This window comes from Salvia miltiorrhiza, chromosome 8 (assembly GCF_028751815.1).
Source record: "Salvia miltiorrhiza cultivar Shanhuang (shh) chromosome 8, IMPLAD_Smil_shh, whole genome shotgun sequence".
Taxonomy (NCBI): Eukaryota; Viridiplantae; Streptophyta; class Magnoliopsida; order Lamiales; family Lamiaceae; genus Salvia; species Salvia miltiorrhiza.
This window is the reverse complement of record NC_080394.1, coordinates 39,634,140-39,658,316: the sequence shown is the minus strand read 5'-3', so window position 1 is coordinate 39,658,316 and position 24,177 is coordinate 39,634,140. Positions and strand designations below refer to the sequence as shown.

At 37.1% G+C, this 24,177-nt stretch overlaps 2 long non-coding RNA genes across 2 annotated transcripts; both read right to left on the bottom strand.

Annotated features, from left to right (window-relative positions):
* Positions 1-5,999: 5,999 nt before the first annotated feature.
* Positions 6,000-8,881, bottom strand: LOC130996730 (uncharacterized). Its single transcript, XR_009092766.1, has 2 exons — positions 8,752-8,881; positions 6,000-6,227 (listed from the first exon to the last, which is right to left on the bottom strand). It is a non-coding gene; the product is annotated as an uncharacterized LOC130996730 (long non-coding RNA).
* A 784-nt stretch (positions 8,882-9,665) lies between these two features.
* Positions 9,666-10,569, bottom strand: LOC130996731 (uncharacterized). The gene is made up of 2 exons (XR_009092767.1): positions 10,458-10,569; positions 9,666-10,013 (listed from the first exon to the last, which is right to left on the bottom strand). It is a non-coding gene; the product is annotated as an uncharacterized LOC130996731 (long non-coding RNA).
* Between the last annotated feature and the right edge of the window lie 13,608 nt (positions 10,570-24,177).

The window sequence follows — 24,177 nt, the reverse complement described above, 5'->3', positions numbered from 1 at the left end:
TGATACGAGTTCGGACGAAAAAGATATGGCCAAAACAAGAAAGTCGCAACAGTGAATAGTATCCTACGGGAATTTCCGAATTTTCGGGATTTTCGGATTTTATCAGTACTTTCGAGTTCTACACTGTATTTATCTCTTGTGCTTATATACAGGTCCTTTCCCTGACCTATTAGACACATCTCTTTACCTCTTTTCTCCATTTTTTCAGTTTTAGACTTAGAATTTTATTATTTTCATAGATTAGCTTTATTTTCCTACAAGATTCAAGCTGTCATTCAACATTTTTTTTGGTTTTATCTATTTTATTTATTTCAATTGCTTTCTTTTATTTATGCTTTTTATTTTATTTTATGATGTCTGGCTAAGTTCTTTTATTTGAACCTAAGGTTTGTACAAAGTTGATTTAATATGTGTGTTTGATTTGTTGATATCAATTTGCCCTCCAACTTGTGATTCATGATTCCTGGTGCCTGTTTTCTTGTGAATTACCTGATCAATAATTTACATGTCTAGCTGTTCAGTTTGAGTCTTGAATGCGATAATTGTTCAGCCGATTTAGGAATGCATGATATAGTGTTAGCTTGAGTCTTGAATGCGACAGGTGAAGCTATTCTTTGTGTGCTTTTTGAAGTTAATTTATTCCTTGGAGTCTTGAATGTGAAAAGGGGTAAATTAATCTATGTTCATAGGTGTTCGTTAGAGAAGCTTGTGAATAATATAGTGATATTTAATCAGGGTTGGATTAAATTGGTAATTGAATTAATAGATTGAATGCATGTGTTTGAGTAACGATAGTACATCCCTAGGGCCAGAGTTTTTTTTATTATTATTTGAGTTTTTATTCTGTTTTATTTTGTTTTGTTTGGATTTTAGTTTTATTTTTCGTTCTTTTGGGAGTTTGCCTGGATACTATTAGAGTTTACTCGGGATTACTTAGAGTGATTCCTTATAATAGTCCATGTGGATACGATACTCGACTTGTTGTTTCTGTGCTACGATTGCACTGTTTAGTTGCAGTTTTTGTTGCTATAAAAATAGTGATCATTAGTGTATGTTTGATAGACCTTATAAATTTAGATAATTAAATAATATGAAATATTTATATGTTTGGTATCTCATATTATTACTCATGAGGGCCTAGAATAAAATCAAAGTCTTCTCTTATTTCACTATTCATCTTTAAGAAAACAACATCACCACACCCGAAAGATAATTTATCATAACGATTCAATAACTAACACGGTGTAATTGTAGCAAATAATCAGTAACCGAGTATCGTATTCACATGGACTGATAAACGAAATAACCCTAAGTACTCTTAATCTAAACTATCACAATATTCAGGCAAACGATAATATGAAGAGGGAAAAGTAAAGCAATGTAAACAATAACCAAATATAAAATCAAATAATAAACGACTGATACCAGGGCTGTAAATTCGTTAATCAAATTCACATAATCAACCTATCAATCCTAATTACCAGTTTAATCCAGCTATGATGAGAGATCACACATATAATCAATTACTCTCGCTAGAGCAGCAATGACAGTAGATTAGTAAATCCTCTATCTCCGCTATAGGTCTGAAGAAAATCTACTAACTCCCAAAAGCACCTAAGAATAGCTCCCTATGATCCACCTATATCCGTTAGGTCTCAAAGTTAAAATCATATCATACATCTCTTTACCTCTTTTCACCCCTCTTCTTCATCTTTTCATATTTTTCAGGTTTAGATTAGAATTTTATAGCTTTCATATATTAGATTTCTTTTCTTGCAAGATTGAAGAATTCAACATTCAAGTTGTCAATAACTATTTATATTATTATTATTATTCAATGTATTACTTATCTTATTTTTATTAATCAATCAATTTCCAAAGTTTAAGGAAGTGTTCTCTTTGATTATACGTAAATTTATCATGAAAAGAAGGGATTAAAAAAACTTCTTAAAATTCCTAAATTTCTTTTTCCTCATTTTCTACAAAATAGAATTTCACTCATTTCTTTTTTTCACTCCAAGAAGGATAATATTATCACATCAATACATCATAAATAAATTAGAAAGATAATATTATCCCTCATTGAAGTGAAAATGGGGAATGAGAAAGAGTGAAATTCTATTTTATCAAAAAATGAGGGAAAAGAAATGAGTGATTTGAAGAGAAATTTTTTTTATCCCTCATTTCTCATGATAAATTTACACCAAAGAGAACACACCTTAGATGTAAATATATCATTATAAAATAAAGGATAAAAAAAAAGTTGATTATTTTATCACACCGACCATTTCTTTATCTCATGTTCTCTAAAAAGGAAAACATATAAAAATATTATCACACCATTATCCCAAAATAATATTATCATGAATTGGAGTAAAAATGAGGGGAAAAAAATAGAGATTTGAATAGAATTGGACTGTTTTTTTTTTTTTTTTTCTTACTTTCTTTCTTTAATCCTGTCTCAAAAAAAAAATTATTCACCATATTTCCATCTATTTCCATAAAAAAGAATGCAGCCTTAATGTTTTTTACAATTAATAGTCCTTTTTTGCGGATGAGTAAATAATTTATAATGAAAGAAGCATATGTGAAAATTAAGAAGTAGACAACGACGTGGATAGCGAGTAACACTAGATCAGTTTCTAAAGAACAAGGCATTAATATATGGGGTAATTGTCCCTAAGTACATTATATTTCATCATTTTCTGAAATTGCACATTACCTTTGAAATTCGCATTCTAATACATCATTTTTTTTTTTTTTTTTTATGGAATTGCACATGGTCAACCAACCACCAATCGGAAAAATGACGTGGACGTCGGAAACGCCACATATACACGCCGGAAAATAAATTTTAATTGATGTGACAACCATGTAAGAAATATTTTTTTTTTTTTTGCTATTAAATTCTAATCACTATCACAGTGTTTCTAGATGCTCATACAGCAACATTTCATCATAATGAACCGAAGCTGCGCCAACCTCAAATCGTTAATCAGATTCTTGAATCTAAAATTCCAAGAAACAAAGCAATCCAAACCGATAATCTGCAATGCACAACACTAGTCTGCAATACAAAACCAAAATTTCCCAGTAATTAGAACACTCTGAGATGAATTTCCCCTAATCCATTTCAGTCGATTTCTCGGTCAAGAAAAATAAACGAGCAGCATTGAGTTCTTGATAAATGATAATAATAAGTAATAAATATATAAATAAAAACCAGAAAAAAGGAAAATTAGAAAAGCACAAATTCAATTGCTCCGAGCCACAAAATATCCAAGAAACCAAAAGAAAGAAAAAAAGGAAAAAGTTATCCCGAAAACTCATGGAGTTTAACGTAAAAAAGATTCCGATGGGAGCTGACAACAGCTGAAAATTGATCTTTGAGCTAAGTTGTGAGCAGGTAGTTGGAATTATTTACAGTAGTAATTAGTAATTTTACTTTTACCTTTAGAATTGACTCAAATTTAACATTAAAAATTAACTAAGAAAGAAAAAATGATAAAAATATATGGATAGTTGGATACTATAACTAACTCAATGTGTTGAGCAATTAATATGGATAGTTGGATACTATAAATAATGTATTACTATATTTTTTTCTTGTATTTTTCTATTTATATACACATATATAGATATAAAACAAAATAATAAGAATATATATATATCTATATTAAAAAAAAAAAAAAACTTAAAAATTGGGAGGGGGCTGAAGCCCCCCCTAGCCCCCCCCTGGATCCGCCACTGGGTGAAAGTGAATAATGTGGAAAAGTTTTAGAGCAGAAGAAGATCCGAGTTTTGTTTTCGTGTTGGGGCTTGAATAATGGTGAAAGTGAATAATGAGGAAAATTGGGTTTGGGCTAAAATATTAAAAATTAGAATTTAATAGCAAAAAAAATTAATTTCCTACATGGTTGCCGCTTTAAGTAAAATTTATTTTTCGGCGTGTATATGTGGTGTTTCTGGCGTCCACGTCATTTTCCAATTGGTTGTTGGCTGACCATGTGCAATTCCAGAAAAAAAAAAACAAACAAAAAATAAAAAACCAAAAACAAAAAAAGGTGATGTATTAAGAGGCGGATTTCAAAGGTGATGTACAATTCTAGAAAATGGGGAAATGTAATGTATTTATGGGCAATTACCCCTTAATATTTATGCCTAATAAATATATGTTTTAGATTTTAAGGCTAAACATATAAGAACATTGCCTAGAATATTTAAAAGAAAATGCAAATAGTGAAAAAAAGGCTGGCTTAACCAATGCTGTATTGAATATTTATGAAAGTTGAATTATATCTCAACCTCCTCTCATTTAAGCCATTGTGTGTCTACAGCAGCATTAACTGATATGTTACCCTACAATATTAGTCTTAACATTTCTGCTTCTTTCGGAAACAAAATTAATTCCCTCTTTCATGAAAAAAGTAAAAGAAAATATTATTATCATACAACATGAATAAAGGACTCGATGAAATGAAAAACCATGTACTGGAATGATTTGAAATTGGAGTAAAATAACTCAACATTAATTTTCCTTTTCCAGTTCCCACAGTTGTCGACTTCATTATTTTATGTAACATTCATTGAAATTTCCTGCAAAATCAATTAAATTTTGATTTGTAAAGCAACCCCATCTGTAATTAATTTCTTGTTGCATTTTCCTATGTAGGCTTTCAATGCACGATTCGACTATAAAACAGCGTCAGATTTTAATTTTAAATGTGGGCAACTAACCTTCGAATCGCAGTAATATGTTTGATTGAGTAAAGAAAAGTTGGACAAGATTTTATAGAAATTAATATATGTGCAACTAATTACTATGTCCATAATAATTAGTGTTGTCAATAATATTTTACGAGAGAAAGTTTAAAAAATTCGTGTTGTCAATAATATTTTACGAGAGAAAAATTATTTGTACGAGATTAAAATTCTTATGATAAGAGAATTAATTATCATACTTTATTGTAAATATTCCAAGTGAATTTATAATTTTCATATATTTTTCACGTCAATGTCGGACTTTCCACGTTGTCATAATTTGATTACGAAAGTGTAAGCTCGTGCCATTTTTATACATTTGATAAAAATTGAGTCAGTTTTTGTATTAATATAGTTTGTGCCGTTTTTACAAATGACTTTAAAGTTCATGCCATTTTTTTGTATTTTTTAAAGTTAATGTCATTTTTACAAATGACTTCAAAGTTCAGGACATTTTTACAAATGATTTCTAAGTTCAGGCTATTTTGTTGTATTTTTCAAAGTTCAGGCCATTTTTGCAAATGATTTTAAAGTTTAAGCTATTTTTTTTTATATTTTATAAAGTTCGGGCCATATTTACAAATGACTCCAAAGATCGGGCCATAAACTACAATTAACCCTTGATAAAATTGGATTATTTTATCAATCATGTCTTATCACTCAGACCAAACGCCTCCATACAATATCAAGTAAGGATCACACAAAATATATGTAGAGTGAAAGAATGTTCGAGGTAAAAGCAGGAGACACATGAATAAGTGAGGCGTTCTGCCAGCAAACATACAAGTTTATTCACATCTGAAGTAGGCATTCCTGTATAATTCTGGCAGCATATATATAAGCATGCAGTTAATTCAAAATCTGCCGTTTTCAAGATACCACATTTATGAACAACTTTCTTTCTGAATGCTAGAAAGGCAAAGGTATCCATTCTTCAATAAACAGTAAGCTAATTGTAAAAGGGGTATTAAAGGGTGAGGAACTCACACGGATTTCATTGTGCTTGAGTAGTTTGTGAATTCACCACTTTAGGATGCAGTGAAGATAAGCATGTTTGCAACAATGGCATAATCTGTCACAGCCCGCCCTAACTATGGATAGTTAGGCCGAGTGATCCACGACTAGGGATGGGGTTAAAGAAGAAGGGGAAGAAAAGGGGCGTCATTTATAGCCGTAAAACTTACTCATCTTAATAAAACTCGTCATTTTTATTCATTAATACTCAATTGAAAACAGTCTATGAAAGACAGCATAAAACTTAATTAATATCATTAATCAAGTTATACATCGTATGAAACCATTCTCTTAAGACTCAAAGTATGACATAACATACTATAACATCAACAACATCTTGCAGCGGAAAGTAGCTAGACATATGTATGAAGACATATTCTAGACAGGTTAACTATTTATTAACAACCCTGGAGACTCCGCTCATTGCAGCACCATCATCACATCAGCTCAACCTGCACATTTAGAAAACATATGCAGGGCTGAGTACAAAAGCACTCAGTGGGCACGTATGCCTAGGTATAAAAATACATGCTTCAAAACTGTAAATTGTCATGCCATCATAATCAGTACAGCAAGGGAGTTTTTCGCTAAAAATGCCCAAGCTTACTAAGTTCATTTGTGATTCTTAAAGTTCGTCTGATCAGACTAAGTTCTTTTGTAATCTATCATATCTGGAACTTTGTGCCGGAGAGGTGGCCACCTCTCACGGTCACTTGACCGGCCAACCCGCTAGATGACTCACGGTCACTGGTGTACACTAGCCCTGGCAGGATAGCTATCAACTGCTCAGGACCCGAATTCGATTTCATCATTGGCAAAGCCAAAGCAGATAGATATCATACTAAAATTTAAACATTTTATGGCAAGACAATACTTGAAATAACTTTAACTCAAATATTTTGTAACGAAATAACTTGCTCAAATGTAACATTAAACTCATTTGATAGATATATAAAACTGAAATTAACAGTTAAATCATCTCATGCATTCATTTGTATAAGAGGCCTACGACACGCAGGGGATCTCTATATACGTATAGTAAAAGTAATGCCCACCTCGTTGTGTCTCTGTATCAATGAGTAACGTCACTCTCTCCCTCAAGTCGTTACTTCCCAAAAGGACCTTCATCGTTATGAAGAATTGGTGAGAAGTTATAAAAGAAACCTCGATTAATAATCTAATCTCTTTTATGAAACATTAGTATCTCTAATGTTCATCTCTCTTGATTGTTAATCAATATAACAATTATTATCTCTCGTCATTACTCATTAATTATAACATCCTTATGTTATAATTAGCAGCGCTTCAATTAAAAGAAATATTTAACACATCGAAAAGTCCACTTTCTTAGCAGATCTATTCGCTCTCATCTCGTCTAATTAACCAATTAGAAAGTTAAACTTTCCATTAGGTATGTATTTGAGTCACAGGTCAACAAGAATTGACTATGCTCAAATTCTAATTTCACTAAAAATTTCGGCATGACCTATTCATATATAATGTCAACCACGAGATTTCAACGCGTGAATCTCACTACGTGAACTCGTCTCTCGACTCAAAACTTAACATCTTGACATCTTTTCAACGCAAACCAAACAATTCAAAATCATCAAAACTCTTTATCAGTAAACTATCATTTATACTCGACACCAATTGTTCGAGTGTCAGATACCAACATTTATGTGCGTTAATCATAACTCTCACAACTCACACCATTTAGTCATATCGTATCATCCATCAAAACAAATATAATCAAGTTATTTTCTAGAAAGTTTTGCTGTTTTTGTGTCATCTTTAAAACTTCATAACAACCAACTCAATCATCATAAACTCTCATACCAATTGATCTCAAAAACTTCATGAAGTGTAGTTCACTCTAAAAATGGTAGTTAACCAAAAAGGTTAAAGGTTTTTGGAGATATTGCTCTTTTAGTGCAGGCTGTCAAAGATTGACAGTTTCTGCCAATTTTGTTTAGGCCATTAGAAACCAAGGCAAACCTTAATAAAATTCCATCAAATTTAATCATCCAAAACTAAAGGTATCCTTGAAGATTTGGTTAAAATTTCACAAGAGAAAACGTTCATATGATCTGCCAAATAAACAATGAAACTCATACACTTTTACTGTTGGACAAATATGACAGCAGAACAGGGCATTTTTGAAATAATAAACTGCTCTGTTTCAGAGGTCATAAAAATCGAAATCTTATGTTTTTAGAAAAGTATTGAAGTCTAGTTTCGTTTAAAAAAAAACGGTGATGCAAAATCCTTCATGGATTAATAGATATAAACGTTTTTGTGAAGTCTACCAATAGTTGACAGATTCTGTCAAGGATTTTTCAAAATATCTTTAAAATAGCAAACATCATCCAAAAGACATGAAATTTTGCAGCAACGAAATACACATATCATAGATAAACATACTAAAATTTCAGAGCCATCAAGCAATGAAAACTCATCGAAACATAAGCTTGAAACTGCTGTAAAATTTTGACAGAATTCCAGTTTTAATTTCGTTCAACAATTATCATCCATAAATTGTAAATCAATTAGCATGCTCATGTGATATCGTAGAACACATATACGCAATAATATTCATTATGCAACGTCTCAAACTTCACGAATTTAAATAATCATACTCTAAAAATTTATACAATTTTCGTGCTTGGAAAAATACGAATTTAATATATATCGATTCTAGCATACCCCTAAGCACAAATATCAAGTCAAAACGATCAAACAAAAATCGAAAGACAAGCTAATATGTGAAAAACGGGGCTGCCCTCATGGGTTTCATAGCTACGGTTCGTTCCGTTCTTACTCCCTTCATTAAACATGCTCAACATCTACCCAAGAACAACATACTAAAATTTCACGACGATCCGACGTCGTTTCAAAATAAAGTCGAGAATCGACGTTTTTCGACGTCGACGAAAATCGAAAAGAAAACCATCAAAACGTAGGTAGAGATCTTACCTACTTAGATACGTGATCGAAAAGATGATCGGCGCTCGTCTCGGTGCTCAAATCGGAGGTCAAAAGCTCCAACTCCTCAACAATGGTGTTATGCGTGAGTTTAGTGTGTGTTTTAGGTGTTGTGTGTGTGAGTTAAAAGTGTTTGGATGAAACAAACGTGTAATATGTGTGAGTGAGTGAGTTTGGGCGGTTGGGGGGGTGGTTAGGGGTAGGGTAGGTTAGATATTTAGGATATTAACCCGTTAGTCGTTAAATATCTCGTTTCATCTCGTTTTAACGACTAACTACCCATTTTATTCGTTACTCGCCCTCTCAACCTCTACTCACTTTCATTACACTCGTAATTCTATTTAAATATAGAAAATACAAGCTCGTTCTCGAAATTCTGATAAACGAGCTCGGTTCGTTTATCGAGAAATCCCGGTTTACTATTCACTCGTCGTCCAAAAATAAAAACTTTCATTATTGGACTCGTATCGAAAAACTAAGAATATTTCTCGACGACGTGCACGTAAGATTTTGAAAGTCGACAAACAGACGAAATAGCAGTATTTTTACTATTCATCGTCAAAAAGTCAAAAATTTCAAAAACGTCTTAACGGACTCAGATTTCACTTCCGAGTTCACCGTTCTCATTCAAATAATTATCTCGAATTATTCAAATACTCAAACTCAATTACGGATATAAAATCCCACATCATCCAAACATCATCAAAAGAACATCTCAACATCTTTTAAAAAAAACAAGAAAACTTCATATAACTCCTCATCTCTGTACAAGTAATCAAACAAATGATACCCTAATTACTCAAACTCAAGCAACTAAACACGTCATCAAAAGCCCGGGTATTACATAATCTCACTCTAATGTAATGTGAAAGTAATCTAGGTCTTAGAATGTTGTTGCATCAAGTGAGAGAAGGTCTTCAAGTTTAACTGAGTGAGAAAATGGCACTAGGCAAGGAGGGCAAGTTCACAACTATGAATAAGGGAATACAGATAATCAACTCTAAACTAAAAGCAATAAAAAGGGAAGAAAAAGAAATATTAATATGTGACAATCATCTCCGGGGAGTTTACAATCAGGGCAACAGCCATCGAAAGCCATCCTACAAATTCTACAGGTTTCATCTTGGGCATCCCATGTCCAAGATGCAACAGCTGCCACCTCAAGGAAAATATGTTAGCTAATTTGATAGTTTGAAAATGTCTATAGTTCGTAAGAAGCGTACGGATAATCTTGACTTTCATTGTCCAATGCCCTGCAAACTCACAGCCAGTTATATAAAAATAATGAGTTCATGCCAAATAAAACTGAACGTTGGAATTTATATTCAAATATAAGAGAATCCTAAATGTAATTTGAAATTGTGGTTTACTAAAAGCAACAACAATAAAATGCACTTATTTGTGTGGAGTTATTTCTTTCTGCCAATTTCAAAGAGTCCTTCTATCTTGATAAAAAGAGATCAAAAGAGGCATTGTAAGTACCACTAAACCGAAAATACTTTCAATCATTTTATAGTGATAAGAAACAAATAATCCACAACCCAGAGCAGCCCAATCATGCCAATTTCCCTTTTATGTCTAACTTCTCCGGTTAATTATATGGATATATCACAAAATGCAGCAATTGAAGTTTTACACCAACACACAGATCTCGAGAAGAGCAGATATGGATATATAGTGATGGACAAGAAATATACCTTGTGTTTAGGATGCTTGAGTTGAGCGTGGAGAGGCGGAGAGTGAGAGAGGAGCGGAAGAAGTGGCGACTCTCGCAACAAGGGCGGAGGGATTTCAAAATAAAATTAATTTAAACAAAAATAAAAGGACCTCTTTTATTTAAATAATAATAATAAAAAACTTTATATTATTATTTATTACTTTAAATTGTTGATTGTTGTTGCTGTTGTTGTTTTTTTAAGGATTAACAATTGTTACCCATATTTTCCCTTAGTGACTCGAATCCCTAACTTATCGGTTATAAGGAAAATATTTTATCAATTGAGTTTCGCTTCGTTATTATTAAATTGTGATTATTTTCCCTTGATTTGGCTATAATAGCTCTGTATGTGATACATAGTAAAATTATAGATAAAAAAAATAAATAAAGATATATGCTGTTAAATTAAAAAGGGTTAAGTATCAGATTAGCCCTTAACGTGGAAGCCCCTATGGCATTGAGCACCTTATGGCAAGGGGTGTGTCAACTAAATTCCTAAAGTACCTATTTTCCTCCAATTAAGCCCCCGACTTAACGGAGAGTTAACACCGTTAACTATTGTTATTTTTTTTATTTTTTATTTTATTGGTGGTGGGACCCACACCTTCTTCACCACCAAACATGCTGCAAACTCGCTGGAAATACGCCTCTCCCTCATCAAGAGAGAACCCATCTCCTTCTCCGACCAACTCCCCCCCACAGCAATGGCAGCTCGAGCAGCAGCAGCTACAGTTCCTCCCTCCACCTCCCCACCCACCCCCACCCCCACCCCGACCTTGAAGCCCAGATCCCACGAAGCCAATCTCTACCCGACCACCTTTTATTGTGGTTGTTGGCTGTAAGAGTCGAGAGACGGAGGGAGGCAGGGCACGGCGGCGACTCGCTGCTGCTGTCCGCCCAAGGGCGGAGGTCGAACTATGTGTGTGAGTCGAGGAAAGACTGAGATGATGGCGGCAGCTCTTGGCTGTAGTTGTCGGGAATCAGGAAGATGGGAGAAAGAGATCGAGAAGAGGCGAAGAAAATTTGGGGATTTAGGGCTTTCGGGTGGCGGCTTTGCCTCCGATCAGTTGTCAGTTATGAGACTAGAGAGTGAGGGGTCGATAGAGCAGGGGAGAGGAGATGGAAGGTTAGAGAGGGAAGCGGCGATCGCGGCCCTACTGCGGTCGTCGGAGTCTAGAGAGGCAAGGCCGGAGGCTACCCTCACCGGAGGTGAGGCCATTGATTGTCGTCTATGGCGTGCGTCTGTGTTGTCGAGTCTATCGAGAGAGAAGTGGAGGCGGTGTCGCCTGACTACGGGCGGCGGCAAGAGGAGATTCGAGAGAGAGCGGCGGATGTGGGTGAACCGCGAGAGAGAGAGAGATTTGAGAGTGGAGGTGGGGTCAGCGTGGGGGTGAGGAAGAAGGGGTTTGATTAGGTTTCCGACGAGCTTGGTGGTGAAGACGGTGTGGGTCCCACCACCAATAAAATAAAAAATAAAGAAATAACAATAGTTAACGGTGTTAACTCTCCGTTAAGTCGGGGGCTTAATTGGAGGAAAATAGGTACTTTAGGGGTTTAGTTGACACACCCCTTGCCATAAGGTGCTCAATGCCATAGGGGCTTCCACGTTAATGGCTAATCTGATACTTAACCCAATTAAAAATAATATCAAACTATGTTAAATGAGACTATATATTACTACTTTTGTATATAATACCCTATTAATTACTTTAATATAAATAGAAATACATAATTTAAAAAATTATAATATTAAAATTAAGAAAGAAGAAAAACGAAAATTTAGAAATTTCTAAAATAAGGTTTCTAGTTTTAGGAAACTGGAAATTATGTTGCTTTCGCAAACACTGAAATGTTGGATAAAATGATAAAATAATCTACCCAATATTACCGTATGAAAAACAGAAAAACAACATAAAATAAAATACGCACAATGAAATGATTTTATACTGTAATATTAATTAATTGCAATGTATGTTCACTATAAAAATCCCTTTTACAATGAAGATACATGAAAACACTCAATAGAATCTCTCTTATTGAGCGGTATTGATAAGAAAAGAAATCTCTCCATGCTTTTTCTCTCTCCATGCATGCGTGCGTGACTTTTGAGAAAGAAAGGAGGCGTGAGTGACTGGCGTGCGATCTCCGCCGCGCCCATACGGAGGAGCCAAAAAGGGGATCTGCACGCAGCCGCGCTAGCCGCCGCCCAAGGCGCCCCGCCCCTCCTCCTCCGGCATCACACCACGGCACGTCGGCAGCAGCCTCCGCCAGCTGCACTCGACGTGCTCTGTGAGCATTCTCCCTTTGAGATCTCTGGTTCCTTCAGCTGCGCCACCCCACCGCTCGCCGTCGCGCCTCTCCCCGTTCGCAGGCACCCGACCAGACACCGAGAGCACGCCGCGACTCCAGGCATCCAGTTGCCGATCCACCGGCGCTCAAGGTTCTGCTGCTTACACGAGTTTTTGACGGTCTGACCTCGATCCGGTCGGCGGCGCTGATAGCACGCCGCGCCTGCCGATCCAGACTCCCCACCGCGAGGGCTCTTTTCCGGCCGGCCGCGATCTGCACGCAGCCGCCGCCACCGCTGCTCGCCTCCGTCGCCGCTGTCCTAAACTGCCGTTCTCCTGCCGGTGATGGATTCGAGTTCGCCGGAAATCCATCGTGACAAGGGGGGCCTGAATCTTCCCCTGGTCTCTTCTAATTTTGACAGGTCTCGATCTAAGTCCCCTGCCAATGTTCCGTCTCAGCACCCGCCTCTCGTTAAGCCGGGTTATTCTTCCGGCGCAGTGGCTGTTGGGCAGCGCTCGTCGGGTTTTTCACCGGCGCAGAGTTTGATCGGTGATCCTAACCAGGCCATCCCTGGTTTGATACAGCCGCTGCCGTCTGTTGTTACTTCAGTAGCGCAGGTGCCGGGTACTGCTCCGGCTGTTTCTTTCGCTGCCAAAGTAGCTGATAAAGTCCAACCAAAATCCCTTAAGAAGCCGGATGTTACAGCGTATGGCCTCCGAGGCTTTCAAATACAGCGAGAAGGAGAGGTTGTCACCCTCTTAGTGCCCAAATCGGAATATCAAACAAAGTTGGAAGAGTTTCAATTTGCACTAATCGGTAGACTTATCCAACGTAAAGGGGACAAGCCACGCACGTTCGCCGACCTCTCTCATGAACTTCGAACCATATGGCAGTGCGCCGACTGTCAACTGGTGCCCATGGCTAAGGGATTCTTCGTTGTTAAATTTTTGACGATGGAAGCGAAAAAGAAAGCTAAGGGGAGTTCATTTCTCCAACTGTCAATCGGCCACGTACGCTTCCGTGAATGGACTAGGTATTTCGATCCGTATAAGGAAGTGTCGTCTCTGGCTCAGGTATGGGTTCGGATATATTATCTTCCTGTGGAGTTATGGACTCCGGTGATTATTGCTGGTATAGGTCGTGTGCTTGGTCATCCTATGCGAATTGATAATGCCTCCGCAACTGGTCATGTGGGACTCTTTGCGCGGGTTTTGGTGGAACTTGACATGGCTTTGCCTATTCTCAACTCGATGTACATTGATGACGGCGATAGATCGTTCTACATTGAGTTTGGTTTTGAATCTATGCCCCTTTTTTGCTCGCGTTGTAAACTTACAGGTCATTCAACGGAAAAATGCCGGAGAGCTGATAGGGCCACGAGCAAGCAAAAGATCACTGAGCCTCCTGCTATGGTTGTGAAGAATCTTGATAAGGGAGAGGGTCCGACTCCTGCATGGCAGCCCAAAGTTGATATTCTTAAACCTCTATCAGGTCCTGATCTTCAAGAAGCGTCTACAGTACCTTTTAAGAAAAATGATCTCCCTCTGGCGGGGGATGCTAACCGATATCAAGCGCTAGATGAGGATGAGGAAGAGGAAGTGGAGGAGACTATCATTGCGGACTCCAATTATGAAGCAGAGCCTTTACATGAGGAAGAAAATGATGGGTCGCCTCACACGGACAAGACTAGTAATAAGGAGGGCTCGAATGTAGAGGGAACTTTGGAGTTGGATTCTGGAACGAATAGTGGAGCTGTAGTAGAGCAACAACCGGTAGTTGGGGCAGAAGATTCAGCGAGCCAGCGGGTTAATTCGCCGATTAAGGAAGTTGATTTTGATAATAAATCAATTTCTTCTCCGGATGACATGGCGAGTCGTATTATTAGGTTAGAGGAGCAAGTTAATTCAGGGGATGCAGTTACTCTCGGAGCAGAAGCGCGGACGTGGTCGTCCAAAGGGTTCGGTAAAGGGACGAGAGCCTATACATGCAATTCCGGAAGGTTGTATTAAAAGTCGTCTCAGGAATGCGGAAGAAATGGGTAACAAGCCGAGGGAGTTTGTGGTTGACGTCACCAATAGGCCTAGTATGATTGCAATGAATAATGTCGTCCATAGGCGTTGGTCGGATGATTTGGATAATGATCCTGACTTTCCTTTTTGAGTTGTTCTCCTTCGCTTTTTAAGTTTTGTGCCCTTAGTCTGCATCTTGTGCTTTCAAGGGATGTTTTTTCTTTTTCACTTTATAATAAACCTCAATTTAATAATAATCATATCAATTTAAAGAAGCTAATCTATGAATATCAAACATACAAACTTATCAACTAGTCCTAACAAACGAGTCTCTCACTCAAGGATTGTTAGGCACACGAGTCTCCCACTCAAGGTGTGTTTGAACTAGATGTCCAGTGAGATGTTTGAACAATAGCTTCAAGCTCCTGCACATGTATATGTTCTTATATGGACTGGTATCGAATGCAGTAAGCTTTGCCCCTATTTATAAATCCAATATATGCTAGGCGGGCAAGAATATGGAGACTGAATTTAAAGAAGCTAATCTATGAATATCAAACATACAAACTTATCAACTAGTCCTAACAAACGGGTCTCTCACTCAAGGATTGTTAGGCACACGAGTCTCCCACTCAAGGTGTGTTTGAACTAGATGTCCGGTGAGATGTTTGAACAATAGCTTCAAGCTCCTGCACATGTATATGTTCTTATATGGACTGGTATCGAATGCAGTAAGCTTTGCCCCTATTTATAAATCCAATATATGCTAGGCGGGCAAGAATATGGAGACTGAAAACGTGACTGAAGATTGTGAGAGGTAGAGTTTTCTTGAAGCCAAAGATTAGTTGTTGGTTAAGCACATAGCCAACATTCCAAAAAAAGCGGTCGATCCTTCTCTTTTATACTTTAACAAAATCCGACCAAATCTAAATTAATTCTCTTAATATTCAATAAATGAAGAAGATAAAAAAATTAGGAAATTATCAAAAAATAAATGATTAATTAGAATTAAGAATTAACTCTAACAATCTCCTCATTTTTATCTTCTTCATCAAAAACACAAAGACGAATAGAATTAATAAAAATAACAAACTCCCCCTCAATAAAAACTCCTCCTTAAAAAAATCAACTTATAAAAGAGTAAAAATGAGGAGAGATAAACAAGGAGATTAGTTATATTTTTTAATGAAACAATGTAGTCAAATGGCCATAATGAAGATTGAAAATCAATTTTTGGCCCCTAAACTTAAAACATCAAAATATGGTCATAAATTAGGTGGTATGCCTAATTTGCCCTTTTTACTCGGCCGCTGGGGTGATTGCTCGGCCGCTGGGATGATTGCGCGGCCGCTGGAAGCTTATGGGCGAGTTGCGCGCTCGCGGGGAAAAGCCAGCGCGCGTATGGCATTTATGGCACTAATAGTGCCATAAGCGCCATACGCATCATTTTATTACTTGGTTTTATTTTGGATTTTCGTTGGAACTTATGGCACTATTAGTGCCATAAGTGCCAAAAAGACCATTTTAAACACTTCCCCGTAGGGTTTAGATGTTCCATTTAGGGTTTAGATTATTCATTTATGGTTTAGATGTTCGATTTAGGGTTTAGATTATCCATTCATGATTTCTTGATTCCTATTATTGTTGTTTCTGTTGCACGTATGGCACTTATGGCACTAATAGTGCCATAAGTGCCAAAAGGACCATTTTACTTGGTTTTATTTTGGATTTCCGTTGGCACTTATGACACTAATAGTGCCAAAAGTGCCAACGGAAATCCAAAATAAAACCAAAGTAAAATCTTGGCACTTATGGCACTAATAGTGCTATAAGTGCCTAACCCGACCCGCGTGCCTGATCCTACCCGGTCCGCCTCATTAAGGGTAAAAACATCCAAATAAATAAAAATGGCCCAATTTTATGTTTTTTCAATGTGTGGCCATAAATTGTGTTTTATGCTTCATTTTGGCTACTTCAAAATTTTACTCTTTTTTAATTGTTTAATGACATGTTCCAATATACTCCCCCCCTCCACGAATCTTGACACGTATTCCTTTTTGCCATCCCACGAATCTTGACACATTTCCAAATAAGGTAATAATTAGTCCAAAAATATTACATTATCTATCCTACTTTATCACTTTATTAAATTATCTCTCCTACTTTATCACTTTTATACTTTATTACCCTACACACTTAAAACACTAATCTACAACTCTTTAATTCTTGTGCCAAAATCAAACGTGTCAAGATTCGTGGGACGGAGGGAGTATCTGTTAATTCACTAATAAGAATTATGAATACATATTCACAAAAATCTGAAATCAGAAGCAATCACGATCTAATACCATTTTGATATTTTTGTATTCACTTTGAATTTTCATGAACTAACCACACATTAAACTAATCACTTGGATACAATCATAGAAGAAACGATCCAATATACTCTTGGAAAAACTACTTCAAAGAAACTTCAACTGAAAAACACGACCTGCCACCTTTTTTTTACATGCTGTCACATTCCAGACAACATCATTCTAAAATACAGAAAAAGAAAAAAAATACAAATGTTACAACATATGTATACCACATATCAAAAAACATATATACTAATGAGAGAGATATTTAGATAAGTAAATCTCTCAAACTCAAATGATTTGGTTGAAAAATCATATATTTGAGTCTCGTAATGAGATACTCAATTATGATGAACTCTTTCATAACCAAATCTCTCAAAAAATGATGTCGCGGAATTGCATCTTCTAAATAAATTTTATTGCTCATATGTTCAAAAACAAAGTAGCAATTATAAGGTGACCAATTCCTTAGCATAATCGTACAAGCAGGATTTATCATCCATTGTGGGTACAATAAGGACCAAACACTTAGTGTATCAAGTGTAGGTTTTGATACCAATTGAAAGATCTGTTGCTTTCGCAAACACATAAAATATTGGATAGAATAATGGAACAATCAACCCAACATTACCGTATGAAAAATAAAAAAGCAACATAAAATAAAGTACGCACAATGGAATGATTGTATACTGTAATATTAATTAATTGCAACATAAAATAATGGAACATAAAAAAACCAGTTTATAATAAAAATACGTGAAACAACTCAATAGAATCCCTCGTATTGAGTAGTATTGATAAGAAAAGAAATCTCTTATAATCCTATCAATTTAAAAAAGTTAATCTATGAATATCAAACATGCAAACCTATCAACCAGTCCTAACAAACGAGTCTCCTACTCAAGGATTGTTAGGCACACGAGTCTTCCACTCAAGGTTTAAACTAGATGTCCGGTGAGATGTTTGAACAATAGCTTTAAGCTCCTGCACATGTATATGTTCTTGTATGGACTGGTATCAAATGCAGTAAGCTTTGCCCCTATTTATAGATCCAATATATGCTTGGTGGGCAAGAATATGGAGACTGAAAATATGACTGAAGATTGTGGGAGGTAGAAATTTCTTGAAGCCAAAGATCAAGTAGTTGGTTAAGCACATAGCCAACATTCATAAAATAATTAAATTTTCTGCCAAATGGATGAATAATTGTTTGCGCATCCGATTACGTCAAAGAAACTCTCTATCACCATCTGTTGAATTTTCAACAAAGTAATCCTTCATTAGTCGATCGTCCGCTGCCTCAGGATCTCGATAAATGTGTCTTCTTGGACGAGAAGTATTTTGTGCGACTAATTGGATCAAGTATTCTTCTCTGGCTTCATCCTCAATAATTGAGTTAACTTCATCTTCAATACGTTCATCATTACTAGAGTTGGAGATTTTATTCGATGAAGACATATTGAAATCAAGAATTGGTAATATAAAGAGAAAATACTGAAGATTCAAGGAAACGAAAGTAAAATAAAAAATTGTTCGTGGTAACAGTGTTTTTTAAGCTACCAGAAAAATAATTAAATTTTCTTTTGCAAAAAATAATTAATAAACAATACATATTAATAAATCTATATTGCTAGTGTCAATGCTGGTGATATGTGACATTCTTTTTCGCTGGTGGTGTGTGACATTTTTCTTATTCCAATTGGTTCTTATTCAGATACTCGGTATTGGAAGCCTTCTCTGCAAGGAAAAGTCATTGTTGCTCTTACCTTCGCGGATTCCTGCCATCATTTTTCTCGGGTTATTTGGGGGTCCTGGATTTGGGCTCCTTACATCCCTGTTCGCAGGTCGCTGGTTTGTTGGAGAGTTCTTCATAGTCATTTACCCACCTATGATCGTCTCAATAAACACATGATGGTTATGCCTAATTACTATCCTCTCTGCTTGGCTACTGTAGAGAGCGTTGATCACATCCGCTGGAATTTCTCCTGTGTGCGGCCGATTTGGTGGGAGTTGCTGAATTGGTTTCATTTTCCGCAAGCTGCTTATAGCTCTGATATTCATAGGTTCCTTGTTGCTTCCTGGAATTATAAGATGAGTCCCCAACTTACCAGTTTCTGAAAAGCGGGCATTATTACCACTATCTGGGCGATCTGGATGCAACGGAACAAGTGTATCTTTGATAACAGGAGCTTCAATCATAAGCATGTTATGCATACTGTTAAGGTGGCTTTTCAGGAAATGGATGGAAATTTCAAATGCCTTGGTCATATGCATAATATTTTGGTCGAACTATACATCTCTTCGCGCTATTGGCATCTAATTTATCCCTAATTGTTCTTAATTTGGGGGTTTGATTGTGCAAATTATGAATTAAATATTCTGAAAGTTGGTGCGTTTATGGGTTTGTTTAATGCTTTGTAGGAGATTTTGATATAATAGAAGGAAGAATGCTTTGTTCGAGTTTTTGGATCAGAAATTGCTTATTTGGGCTCAAAGTGGTGCCAGCATTGACGGCGCATACTCTGCTGCCTCGCCAGAGCTCACAGAACTGAAGTCCATTCGTCAAAGTGGATTTTCCGTGCCAGAGCCGAAGTTAACAATCCAAAGCCAGAGCTGAGTTCCAGAACTGACCAATCTCGACAGAGCGAACTTTCACTAGACCAGACTTCCATTGCCAGAGCTGTCATTCATATGTGCAGAGCTAAAGCTGGCAGAGCTGCATTTATTCGTCCAGAGCAGATTACATCTCCAGAGCTGACTTTACTCGCCAGAGCCAACAATGTTCCAGAGCTGGCAATCACTTGCCAGAGTTGCCATGACTTGCCGAACAAGTCATCCTTCGCATGCAATCTCCTGTGCGCGCACGCTTGCCTTGATGTTTATCTTTTAGGCCCAGTTTTGGTTGGGCCATTCTTGATGGTTTTTAGGGTTGATCGGTAGTCTATAAAAAGGGCTCAATTGTTCTATGTAATGCCAACTTCTTTTGCCTTTGGGAATCATTAATCTTCCGTCAGGCAACCAAAATACTTAGGGTTTTTCTAGCTTTCGAGTTCTTTGAGTTTTTGAGAGTTTGTTTTAGTTAGCTTTAATCTTCGTTTGGATTTAGTTTTCTGTTTCGAAGGTGTAATCAAGTGACAGTGATTTCATCCTCGCGATGTTTTATGGTATTTCGTATTTACTTTAATTTCTTTGCATCGTTATGAATTATGTTAAGCTTTCAATTTGCGATTTCTTTTATGTCAATTAGATTAGAACCTTTCATTTACAAGTATTTAAATTGTTAAGCACAATAGCGTTTAATTCTTTGTAGCTTTACTTTAATTTTTTATTTTTGCCTAGGGTTTAATGATTTCTTTATGCATGCATTCTTATGTTTTGTTCTTTTCTGCCTAGTTAATTCTAAGTTTAGTTTTAAGTTAAGTTTTTGTTTACAAGCTTTAGTTAAATTAGAATAATCAAACTTTACTTTACTGTTTTCGTGTGATGCAATTAAAAGCCCTGTTGAATCTTCCTTGAGAGATGACTTTGGGTCAACTTACCATTGCTAGAGTATCCTTGTCCTATTGCAAGTCAATCTAGAGGTGTTTTAGGTTGAGTCAAATTTTGGCGCTGTTGCCGGGGGAGGTTTTAGGAGTTTTAATTGTGTCACTTTGTGTTTTATTTTTAATTGCTTTATTTATTTGCTTTTTCGTGTTACTTTTACTATTTCCCTCCGGTGCATTTAATCTGTGTTGAGTGTTGTGTATGCAGGGACGCCGTAGTCTAAAAAGAAAACTGGTGTCTCCTTTGGACATCACGGACGCGGGTATTTTCAGAAAGGCACGTGACAGAGCAGACGATTCTGAGTCTGGTTCTGATGGAAAGGCACGTGACAGAGCAGACGATTTCTACTCTGAATCTGACTCTGATCGTTCAGAGCAGACCATAGAAATGAAGGAAGAAGCAGACTCTGACTCTGACCGTTCAGAGCAGACCTTAAAGGAGAAAAAAGAAGAGATGGCGCAGAATAATCCACAATACATGGGCGATTTTGCACGACCTATCATTGAAGCCACCAGTTTTTCCATAGTTCTGCCGACTGCAGTTAGAAACCACATCTTGAAGCCCAACGATGCCAACATTCTGCCGTTGTATTATGGGCTGCCTAATGAAGATGCGCTTAAGTTTGTTAGAGATTTCTGTACCCAAGTGCAGACGTTCCCACTCCTCGACATTACGGAAGATCAATTGAAGTTGAAGTGCTTCCAGTACGCGTTGAAGGACAGAGAATGGACGTGGTTGTTGTCTCTGCCACCGAATTCGATCAACACTTGTGAAGCTTGTGAAAAGTTCATGCTCAAGTTTTATCCAAACCATAAAACGCAAGAAATTCGTACTCTAATTATGAATTTCATACAAGGAGTGGATGAGCCTTTCATGAGGCTTGGGACAGATTTCAGGAGCTCTTACGGCAGTGCCCTCAACATCAACTTCCATCGGTTATGTTGAGTCAGTTCTTTTGTGATGGATTGGGGTAGACTTCTCGATTCATAGTGGATAGTACTGCCGGAGGAAATGTAGCTCGGAAGACCGCGGATGAGCTCAATCAGATTTTCTAGACTCTAGCCAAGAGTTCCCAACAGAAGTTGATCCATGGAAAACGGGTTGAGACAAGCGCTGTATCACAGACTGGCGATTTGCAGAAACAGATGGCCACAATCATGAGAGAATTGCAGCAGCTCAAGATTAGCAAGATGGAAACCCCCCTGTCCCTGAGCAGAGCATACAGCCTTGTGGAATCTATTGTGATTTTAGCCATGGAATTAATGAATGCAATAGAATGGGAGAATACACGCCAGAAGCACAAGCTGAAGTTCATTCTACGCAAGGCTTTCAGAGTAGACCGCAATATGGGCAGAGTTATAATCAAGGCCAGTAGAACTTCAATAGCGGATGGAGAGGTCAGCAGAATTCTGGGTGGAGAACTCAAGCCCTAGGAGGAAGTCAAGGGAATCAATTCTGTAGACCACCTCAAATGGGAATGAAAATCTGCCACAATTTTTGCCACTGCAGCAAAATACTTTCGAGCCCCAGCAGCAACAGTACCAACAGTCGGGACCTTCTTTAGAGGACACGATGCAGTCATTTATGCAAGCTGGAAAGCAAGCGATGGAGGCTCATAGTGCTACCATGACTACAAGAAATTCTATCGGACACCGACAGATTTACCGACGAAAATTTTTTCGTCGCTAATCGACGACGGTTTACCGACGAATTTACGACGGCGGTTACCAATTTGATTTGACGTTGGAATTAACGACGGACTTCCGCGCGAAAATTTCCCGCTACTTTAATGATGGAATTAACGACGGAACCTCGACGGATATCTTAACGACGGACGTTTTCCATCGCTGATATCATAATAAAATTTGTAAATAATTTTTTTATTGTTTTTACCGACGGATTTGTGTCCGTCAGTGTTAACGACGGACCCATTCCTGTCGGTATATATGGTTCAAAATTAGATAAAAAATTAATTAAATTACAGATAGCGACGGAATTTGGGCCGTCGGCCTTAGCGACGGAATGGTCCGTTGTTATTCCGTCGTTGTGCCCTATTTTTTTTAAATCTGGAATGGGTCTTATTTTTCTTCATTCTTTGTTTTTTCAAAGGCCAACCTCCCATCTTATTCAACCAAACCCTCCGTCCCCTCTCACCTCCGCTGTCCGCCGCGCTCTTTATACCTTACTCATCCATTATTCCAATATTTTAGGTGGCGAACCCTGTTAATAATGCGACGAATCAGTTTCTTATTAGTCTTTCTAAAGGGCCTTTAACAGTGATATCAACATATCCCGGCTACTTTGTTAATGAATTCAAATTTCACACGCTTTCACATGGTACATCTCGAGCCACTATGAATAGTGGAGTGTGCATCAGGGGTGCAGATAATAATTGTGAGCTTGATTATTGTGGTCGTTTGGTAGAGGTGTGCGAGCTTGAGTATCAAGGTTTGCCAAAGAAGACAACCACATTATTCAAGTGTGACTAGTTTGATCCGGGACGGAATGGGGCATTGGTGCATCCCCAATACAAGTTGGTGTCTATAAATGTATGGAAAGTACGAACCTTTTGTGATAGCAGATCAAGTAACTCAAGTATTCTATTATACTTATCCAAGTAAAACTCAATCTAAAAAAGATTGGTGGGAGGTGTGTAAGATAAAAGCGAGATCTAGAGTTGAAGTACCAATTGAAGCATCTATTGTGGAGGTCGACCAACCCTTTCAAGATGAATTTATGAGCTCAATACACACAATTATAGATGATGCACCCAATGTAGTTCATCCTAGTGGCGAGTTGATAGATATGGATGATGAAGAGGAAGAATAGGAAGATACACCGATTAGTGAAGAAGAAGATAATGATGATGGTTATAGAGATGATGATGACTATTAGAGTTAGTTTATTTACCTTTTTTAATGAAGATAATTTATTTGTGTGATCAAATTATTTTTGTCAATAATTGTTAATAGTAAATTTTCTTTGGTTTTGAAGATGGTGGGAGGAGTTTCTAGTGCGAGAGGTTCACGTGGGAGAGGAGGAGGTTCTAGTGGTAGGGGTGCTCCAGCATCTTCAAACCCTACATCATCCACAGGATCAGATGGAGGGATTGCTGCATCTGTACGGGATATACAGCTGACTCATACACCTTCATCTTAGGAATCGGTTCCTACTGCGGCATCAGAGGCTCCCACTAGTGGACGTACTACACTCGTCATACGACATGGGTATAATTTTTATTGTTATACATGATAACACTCATTTTTCTATGGTTTTTAGTGTTCATATAATGTCATTTTTATAAGGAATTGAGTGTTGGATGATTGTTTTGTGCTTTTATTGCTTTATCTTGTGAACTATGTTACTTGCTCGAACTTTGATGTATTTTACAGGATTTTTCGAGATGGAATTTGGAACTATTGACAGAAATAGAAGTTGTAGTTCGTCTCAAGAGAAATTCGTGAGCGTAAACGGATCGTAAATCAGAGTTTGAACGAGAAAG